This window comes from Bos indicus, chromosome 7 (assembly GCF_029378745.1).
Source record: "Bos indicus isolate NIAB-ARS_2022 breed Sahiwal x Tharparkar chromosome 7, NIAB-ARS_B.indTharparkar_mat_pri_1.0, whole genome shotgun sequence".
Lineage (NCBI taxonomy): Eukaryota > Metazoa > Chordata > Mammalia > Artiodactyla > Bovidae > Bos > Bos indicus.
Genome location: NC_091766.1, coordinates 290952 through 300507, shown reverse-complemented (window position 1 = coordinate 300507; position 9556 = coordinate 290952). Strand labels below are relative to the sequence as shown.

The following is a 9556-nucleotide window of genomic DNA, read 5'->3' as shown; positions in this document are numbered from 1 at the left end:
GTCAGAAAAGATGCTTGGAATGATTTCTATTTTTTTGAATTTACCAAGGCTAGATTTATGGCCCAGGATGTGATCTATCCTGGAGAAGGTTCCGTGTGCGCTTGAGAAAAAGGTGAAATTCATTGTTTTGGGATGAAATGTCCTATAGACATCAATTAGGTCTAACTGGTCTATTGTATCATTTAAAGTTTGTGTTTCCTTGTTAATTTTCTGTTTAGTTGATCTATCCATAGGTGTGAGTGGGGTATTAAAGTCTCCCACTATTATTGTGTTATTGTTAATTTCTCCTTTCATACTTGTTAGCATTTGCCTTACATATTGTGGTGCTCCCGTGTTGGGTGCACATATATTTATAATTGTTATGTCTTCTTCTTGGATTGATCCTTTGATCATTATGTAGTGACCATCTTTATCTCTTTTCACAGCCTTTGTTTTAAAGTCTATTTTATCTGATATAAGTATTGCTACTCCTGCTTTCTTTTGGTCCCTATTTGCATGGGAAATCTTTTTCCAGCCCTTCACTTTCAGTCTGTATGTGTCCCCTGTTTTGAGGTGGGTCTCTTGTAGACAACATATGTAGGGGTCTTGTTTTTGTATCCATTCAGCCAGTCTTTGTCTTTTGGTTGGGGCATTCAACCCATTTACGTTTAAGGTAATTACTGATAAGTATGATCCCATTGCCATTTACTTTATTGTTTTGGGTTTGAGTTTATACACCGTTTTTGTGTTTCCTGTCTAGAGAATATCCTTTAGTATTTGTTGGAGAGCTGGTTTGGTGGTGCTGAATTCTCTCAGCTTTTGGTTGTCTGTGAAGCTTTTGATTTCTCCTTCATATTTGAATGAGATCCTTGCTGGGTACAATAATCTGGGCTGTAGGTTATTTTCTTTCATCACTGTAAGTATGTCTTGCCATTCCCTCCTGGCTTGAAGAGTTTGTGTTGAAAGATCAGCTGTTATCCTTATGGGAATTCACTTGTGTGTTATTTGTTGTTTTTCCCTTGCTGCTTTTAATATTTGTTCTTTGTGTTTGATCTTTGTTAATTTGATTAATATGTGTCTTGGGGTGTTTCGCCTTGGGTTTATCCTGTTTGGGACTCTCTGGCTTTCTTGGACTTGGGTGATTATTTCCTTCCCCATTTTAGGGAAGTTTTCAACTATTATCTCTTCAAGTATTTTCTCATGGTCTTTCTTTTTGTCTTCTTCTTCTGGGACCCCTATGATTCGAATGTTGTAGCGTTTAATATTGTCCTGGAGGTCTCTGAGATTATCCTCATTTCTTTTTTTTTTTTTTTCCTCTAATTTTATTTTATTTTTAAACTTTACATAATTGTATTAGTTTTGCCAAATATCAAAATGAATCCGCCACAGGTATACATGTGCTCCCCATCCCGAACCCTCCTGCCTCCTCCCTCCCCATACCATCCCACTATGGAGAACAGTGTGGAGATTCCTTAAAAAACTGGAAATAGAACTGCCTTATGATCCAGCAACCCCACTGCTGGGCATACACACTGAGGAAACCAGAAGGGAAAGAGACACGTGTACCCCAATGTTCATAGCAGCACTGTTTATAATAGCCAAGACATGGAAGCAACCTAGATGTCCATCAGCAGATGAATGGATAAGAAAGCTGTGGTACATATACACAATGGAGTATTACTCATTTCTTTTAATTCGTTTTTCTTTTATCCTCTCTGATTCATTTATTTCTACCATTCTACCTTCTAATTCACTAATCCTATCTTCTGCCTCTGTTATTCTACTATTTGTTGCCTCCAGAGTGTTTTTAATTTCATTTATTGCATTATTCATTATATATTGACTCTTTTTTATTTCTTCTAGGTCCTTGTTAAACCTTTCTTGCATCTTCTCAATCTTTGTCTCCAGGCTATTTATCTGTGATTCCATTTTGATTTCAAGATTTTGGATTAATTTCACTATCATTATTCGGAATTCTTTATCAGGTAGATTCCCTATCTCTTCCTCTTTTGTTTGGTTTGGTGGGCATTTATCCTGTTCCTTTATCTGCTGGGTATTCCTCTGTCTCTTCATCTTGTTTAAATTGCTGAGTTTAGGGTGTCCTTTCTGTATTCTGGCAGTTTGTGTAGTTCTCTTTATTGTGGCATTTCTTCACTCTGTGTGGGTTTGTACAGGTGGCTTGTCAAGGTTTCTTGGTTAGGGAAGCTTGTGTCGGTGTTCTGGTGAGTGGAGCTGTATTTCTTCTCTCTTCTTCTGAAGACTTGGGTTGCTTTTCTGGGTGCCTGATGTCCTCTGCCAGCATTCAGAAGTTGTTTTGTGGAATTTACTCAGCGTTTAAATGTTCTTTTGATGAATTTGTGGGGGAGAAAGTGTTTTCCCCGTCCTACTCCTCTGCCATCTTAGTTCCTCCTCCCAAACACTTGTTTTCACAGAGCCAAACACATTTCATAGCCCCCATATAAAGGAAACATTTAAAAGTTTCAAAATTGCTTCAAACTAATAGTTGGATAACTTTCCAACTATTCAGTTCAGTTCAGTCACTCAGTTGTGTCTGACTCTTTGCAACCCCATGGATTGCAGCATGCCAGGCCTTCCTGTCCATCACCAACTCCCAGAGCTTGTTCAAACTCATGTCCATAGAGTTGATGATGCCATCCAAGCATCTCATCCTCTGTCATCTCCTTCTCCTGCCTTCAATCTTTACCAGCTATGGGGTCTTTTCCAATGAGTCATTTCTTCATATAAGGTGACCAAAGTATTGGAGCTTCAGCTTCAAAATCAGCCCTGCCAATGAATATTCCTTTATTATTGACTGGTTTGATCTTCTTACAGGCCAAAGGGTTCTCAAGAGTCTTCTCCAACATGACAGTTCAAAAGCATCAATTCTTTGGCACTCAGCTTTCTTTATGGTCCATCTTTCACATCCATACATGACTACTTGAAAAACTATAGCTTTGACTCAATGGACTTTTGTTGCTAAAGTAATGTCTCTGCTTTTTAATATGCTGTCTATGTTTGTCATACCTTTTCTTCCATGGAGCAAGTGTCTTTTAATTTCATGGCTGTAGTCACCATCTGCAGTGATTTTGGAGCCCAAGAAAATAAAGTCTGTCACTTCCAACCATTAGGAGCTGGGACTTAATGCTAGAACAGATTGTAATAGGTTGTCTTAAAAGATATAGTAAGAACCTCAGAGATTGTGTCTGTGTGTGTTTTCATGTGTAGAATATCTCATTAACAAGATTGCATTTACGAAATTACTGGATTAGAGAGGAAGCCAGATTCCTTTCGTTCCTTTGCTATCTCTTGTACCCAACTAGTCAATTGCACTTTGATCAATTGCACTATCAATTGTACCCAACTAGTCAATTGCACTTTATTTTTTCTGTCTCAATTGTCTGACCTGTAAAATTAGGAGAGTATAGTACCTACATCAATGACTGTTGCATGTTTGACTAAATGCTGAGAATCATGCCTGAATCATTTTAAACACTTGATAGATCTTAAATACATATATTTCTTTAATCAATTAAAATACATAAAGTGCAACAAGATGTTGTGAGGCAGGGGTGCTAAGAAAGCGATAATACAAAATCAAATACCTTTCTTAAGTGATGTCCAATAACAAGTCAAGAACCTTCTATACCCAATCTAATCCAAATTAATTTGAAAACTTTTTCTAAGTAAGTGGCATCTTACAGACTAAAGGTTAATTGCAAGCAAAGTATTTGTTTTCCCCCCTATCTTTTATTTTTATGTGTGAAAATATTACTGAAAGTATGGAACATCCTTCTCTGGTATCTCAGAAACACAATGAGCTACTGAGCATATAACTTGTGTCTTCAATGGCTGGTCAACTGACGTGACATTGAGAAGCACCACAGAGAACACTCACTTGAAGCCTGGACATAAAAAGACAGGTATAACTGCAAAATATATTTCTATAACTTATGTTTTTGCTGTTTACTATTATTTTCATAATTATTATTTATTATATCATTAATTACCATTTATGTATCTGTTGGTGAGGTATCTGTTCAATCATGTCTCTATTTTTAATTGGGTTGTGTTTTTATTATTTATAAATATTTTTGTATAGTCTAGCTACAAATTGTTGCAAAAATGTTTTGCAAATATTTTCTTCATTTCATCTATAAATCTAACATCTATCTATATTACATAATAATACATAGCATTACATAATAACACAAAACATTAAAAAGATTTAATAAAATTATGTAACAGGAATAATTAATAATCAACAAAACATTTTCCCCCCTCTGCTTATATTCTATTCATACTGCTTCAGCTTTCATTTGCTATATAAACACTATTTCAAAATGGCACAGTTTAAATAACTGGGCTGTATTCTGTTATTCTTCATGTTGACCATGATCAGATGGTATCAATCAGATGGTATTGAACTGTACAGCATTCCATGGACAGAGGAGCCTGGTGGGCTACAGTCCAGGGGGTCACTAAAGTTCCAAACATGACTTAGTGACTAAATAACAACAACAGCCAAGTATAAACATCAGTTTGAAGATTCTTGTTGCTTTATTTCAAAAGTATTTGAGGTTCCATCTTACAAATAACAACATGTGAAAAACTGAACTTCATGTGAACAATATGTCATATTCTTTAGGTCTAAAAAATATACATATCACTCACACTCCAATTTTCACATATTATCCAAGACACACACACATGCAAACACGTGATGGACATATAAATGCATGCAAACACAATGGAGATAAGTCTATATATTTCAGAAACAATTGAAAGTGAAAGTCACTCAGTCGTGTCTGACTTTGTGACGCCATGAACTATACAGTTCATGGAATTCTCCAGGCTAGAATACTGGAGTGGGTAGCTATTTCCTTCTTCAAGAGCTTATTCCCAACCCAGGGATCAAACCCAGGTCTCCCTCATTGCAGGCAGATTCTTTACTAGCTGAGCTATAAAGGAAGCCCACAGCATTTATTATCACTCATCTCATTTCCATTTTACAAAGAAAAAGTCTTTTTTATATTTCACTGGAGTGGGTAGCTGTTCTTTTCTCTAGGGGATCTTCCCAACCCAGGGATCGAACCCAGATCTCCCACATTGCAGGTAGATTCTTTACCATCTGAGCCACCAGGGAAGCACAAGAATATTGGAGTGGGTAGCCTACCCATTCTCCGGGGATCTTCCTGCTGCAGGAATTGAACCAGGGTCTCCTGTATTGCAGGCTGATTTTTACCAGCTGAGCTACAGGGTAGCTCAATAGATTAAAAATATATGAGTTAAATAAGTTTGTAGACATGTTTTCTTTCAATGAGTAAAGAGATTCTTTCTTTGGCACCAGACAATTCCCACAGAAAGGTAATTAATATTATGACAAAACAAAAATACACAACTAGAGAACAGCTCATTAATACTTGCTTAATGTCTCACCAGATAGTGAACATAACATAAACCAAAACCAGAAGCATAATTATTTTATTATGATCAATCCATGATATGCTCATTATTTCTGGAACTGATACAGATACTCTTAAAACAGCCATGGTTTTGAGAAATATTAAAATTGTTACCTTGTTTTGCATCCACATGAATATTCACAGAAAATGCTTAGTCCTGACTCTTACAGCCAGGTATCTCTAACATTAGAGTCTCACCCACATTATTTTGTAGAGGAGAAGACAGGTAAGTTCATCAAATGTATTCTTTGAGGTAAAGAAAGGAAGGCTCAGAGACAAGCTTGTAGAAAGTAACATGTCTCACAAATTACATTTAGATTTGGTTCAGTTTCCCAATGCTCTATACCAGGTATTTGTTTTTATTGAGTAATAACAGTTATGCCTTTTTAAAGAGTGCATGCATAAATGTATAATTTTCTGAATATAAAGACAATTGCATATAGAATTGTATTCTATCTTATGATATATTGCAGATGTGCAGAAGTGTTACACATCCATGTGTTCTTTTCTTGATCATTTTCTAAAATCTTAGACAAGAACAAAGGAAAATGGATGGAGGGAACTGCTCCTCTATTACTGGATTCATTTTCTTGGGAATTATTGATAATGCCGAGGACAAAGTGACCATATTTAACATAGTTCTAATTATTTATCTCACTGGCCACTTGGCAAATCTTGGGATGATGTTCCTGATTAAGATGGATCTGCAGCTTCACACACCTGTGTACTTTTTCCTTGGTCACCTCTTCTTCTGTGTCCTCTGCTATGCACTGCAATTCACCCCAAGATGCTCTTGGACCTATTTGCCAAGAACAAATCAATACCCTCCTATGGCTATGCTCTGCAATTCTTGGTCTTCTGTATCTTTGCAGATTAGGAGTGTTTCCTGCTGGCCGTGATGGCCTATGACTTGTACAAGGCCGTCAGCAGCCCCTTGCTCTATGCAGTCAGCATGTCCAGTGGGGTGTGCTCCCCGCTTGTGGCTGGGGTTTTCCTAGTGGGAATGGCAGATTCTCTGATACACAAGACATTAGCATTCCATTTATGCTTCTGTGGGTCAAATGAGATTAATGATTTCTTCTGTGACTTACCTCCACTTTTACTCCTTTCCTGCTCTGATATACAGGACAATGAATTGGTGTTATTCACTATTTTGGGTTTTATTGAACTGAGTACTATTTCAGGAGTCCTTTTCTCTTATTTTATCATCCTTTCAGTCTTGAAGACCCACTCTACTGATGGGAAGTTCAAAGCTTTCTACACCTGCACCTCTCATTTAAATGTTGTGACAATTTTCTAGGGAACTGTACTTTTCTTGTATTTCAGGCCAAATACTTTCTACTCTCAGATCAAGGCAAAATGACCTAATTGTTCTATACCCTTGTGATTCCCATGTTAAATCCTCTGTTATATAGCCTATAGAACAAAGATGTGAAACAGGCCCTGAAAAACTGGAAAATGAAAGGTGGTTTTAAAGGGTGTACTATAAATATATAGACACACATATATATGTTTGTTGTTTTTGTAAAATTATATTCATGATCCAAGGGAAATGAAATTGTTTCAAATACTATAAAGGAGCAAATAAATATTTATAATAAAATGTATCTTTAAAACACAGCATGCTTCATTGTGTATATACAATTAATATATAGCACTTCCTCTTTGCTGAGTACTTCCAGAATTTTGCAATTTTGTCAAATATTATGGTTAATTCTTTCATTCAAATATTATTTCAATTACACTAAAATTTATTGTATATTTACTGAGAGACCTTTGAACATTTAGGTCCTTTATATTCTATGACATACACTATATTTTCTACATTAATGACTATAGATCAGATCAGATCAGTCGCTCAGTCGTGTCTGACTCTGCAACCTCATGAATCGCAGCACGCCAGGCCTCCCTGTCCATCACCACTTCCGGAGTTCACTCAGACTCACGTCCATCGAGTCAGTGATGCCATCCAGCCATCTCATCCTATGTCGTCCCCTTCTCCTCCTGCCTCCAATCCATCCCAACATCAGAGTTTTTTCCAATGAGTCAACTCTTCTCATTAGCTGGCCAAAATACTGGAGTTTCAGCTTTAGCATCATTCCTTCCAAAGAAATCCCAGGGCTGATCTCCTTCAGAATGGACTGGTTGGATCTCCTTGCAGTCCAAGGGACTCTCAAGAGTCTTCTCCAACACCACAGTTCAAAAGCATCAATTCTTCGGCGCTCAGCCTTCTTCACAGTCCAACTCTCACATCCATACATGACCACTGGAAAAACCATAGCCTTGACTAGATGAACCTTTGTTGGCAAAGCAATGTCTCTGCTTTTGAATATGCTATCTAGGTTGGTCATAACTTTCCTTCCAAGGAGCAAGCGCCTTTTAATTTCATGGCTGAAGTCACCATCTGTAGTGATTTTGGAGCCCAGAAAAATAAATCTGACACTGTTTCCACTGTTCACCCATCTATTTCCCATGAAGTGATGGGACTGGATGCCATGATCTTCATGTTCTGAATGTTGAGCTTTAAGCAAACTTTTTCACTCTCCACTTTCACTTTCATCAAGAGGCTTTTTAGATCCTCTTCACTTTCTGCCATAAGGGTGGTATCATCTGCATATCTGAGGTTATTGATATTTCTCCTGGCAATCTTGATTCCAGCTTGTGTTTCTTCCAGTCCAGCATTTCTCATGATGTACTCTGCATGTAAGTTAAATAAGCAGGGTAACAATATACAGCCTTGACGTACTCCTTTCCCTATTTGGAACCAGTCTGTTGTTCCGTGTCCAGTTCTAACTGTTGCTTCCTGACCTGCACATGAATTTCTTAAGAGGCAGATCAGGTGGTCTGGTGTTCCCATCTCTTGAAGAATTTTCCACAGTTTATTGTGACCCACACAGTCAAAGGCTTTGGCATAGTCAATAAAGCAGAAATAGATATTTTTCTGTAACTCTCTTGCTTTTTCCATGATCCAGTAGATGCTGGCAATTTGATCTCTGGTTCCTCTGCCTTTTCTAAAACCAGCTTGAACATCAGGAAGTTCACGGTTCACATATTGCTGAAGCCTGGCTTGGAGAATTTTGAGCATTACTTTACTAGCATGTGAGATGAGTGCAATTGTGCGGTAGTTGGAGCATTCTTTGGCATTGCCTTTCTTTGGGCTTGGAATGAAAACTGACCTTTTCCAGTCCTGTGGCCACTGCTGAGTTTTCCAAATTTGCTGGCATATTGAGTGCAACACTTTCACAGCATCATCTTTCAGGATTTGAAATAGCTCAACTGGAATTCCATCACCTCCACTAGCTTTGCTCATAGTGATGCTTCCTAAGGCCCACTTGACTTCACATTCCAGGATGTCTGGCTCTAGGTCAGTGATCACACCATCGTGATTATCTGGGTCGTGAAGATCTTTTTTGTACAGTTCTTCTGTGTATTCTTGCCATCTCTTCTTAATATCTTCTGCTTCTGTTAGGTCCATACCATTTCTGTCCTTTATCTAGCTCATCTTTGCATGAAATGTTCCTTTGGTATCTCTGATTTTCTTGAATAGATCCCTAGTCTTTCCCATTCTGTTGTTTTCCTCTATTTCTTTGCATTGATCACTGAAGAAGGCTTTCTTATCTCTTCTTGCTATTCTTTGGAACTCTGCATTCAGATGCTTACATCTTTCCTTTTCTCCTTTGCTTTTCACTTCTCTTCTTTTCACAGCTATTTGCAAGGCCTCCCCAGACAGCCATTTTGCATTTTTGCATTTCTTTTCTATGGGGATGGTCTTGATCCCTGTCTCCTGTACAATGTCACGAACCTCATTCCATAGTTCATCAGGCACTCTATCTATCAGATCTAGGCCCTTAAATCTATTTCTCACTTCCACTGTATAATCATAAGGGATTTGATTTAGGTCATACCTGAATGGTCTAGTGGTTTTCCCTACTTTCTTCAATTTCAGTCTGAATTTGGCAATAAGGAGTTCATGGTCTGAGCCCCAGTCAGCTCCTGGTCTTGTTTTTGCTGACTGTATAGAGCTTCTCCATCTTTGGCTGCAAAGAATATAATCAATCTGATTTCGGTGTTGACCATCTGGTGATGTCCATGTATAGAGTCTTCTCTTGTGTTGT

At 37.8% G+C, this 9556-nt stretch overlaps 1 pseudogene; it reads left to right on the top strand.

Annotated features, from left to right (window-relative positions):
- The first annotated feature begins 5986 nt into the window (after positions 1 to 5986).
- On the top strand, positions 5987 to 6938 carry LOC109574658 (olfactory receptor 5W2-like; annotated as a pseudogene).
- Positions 6939 to 9556: the final 2618 nt, after the last annotated feature.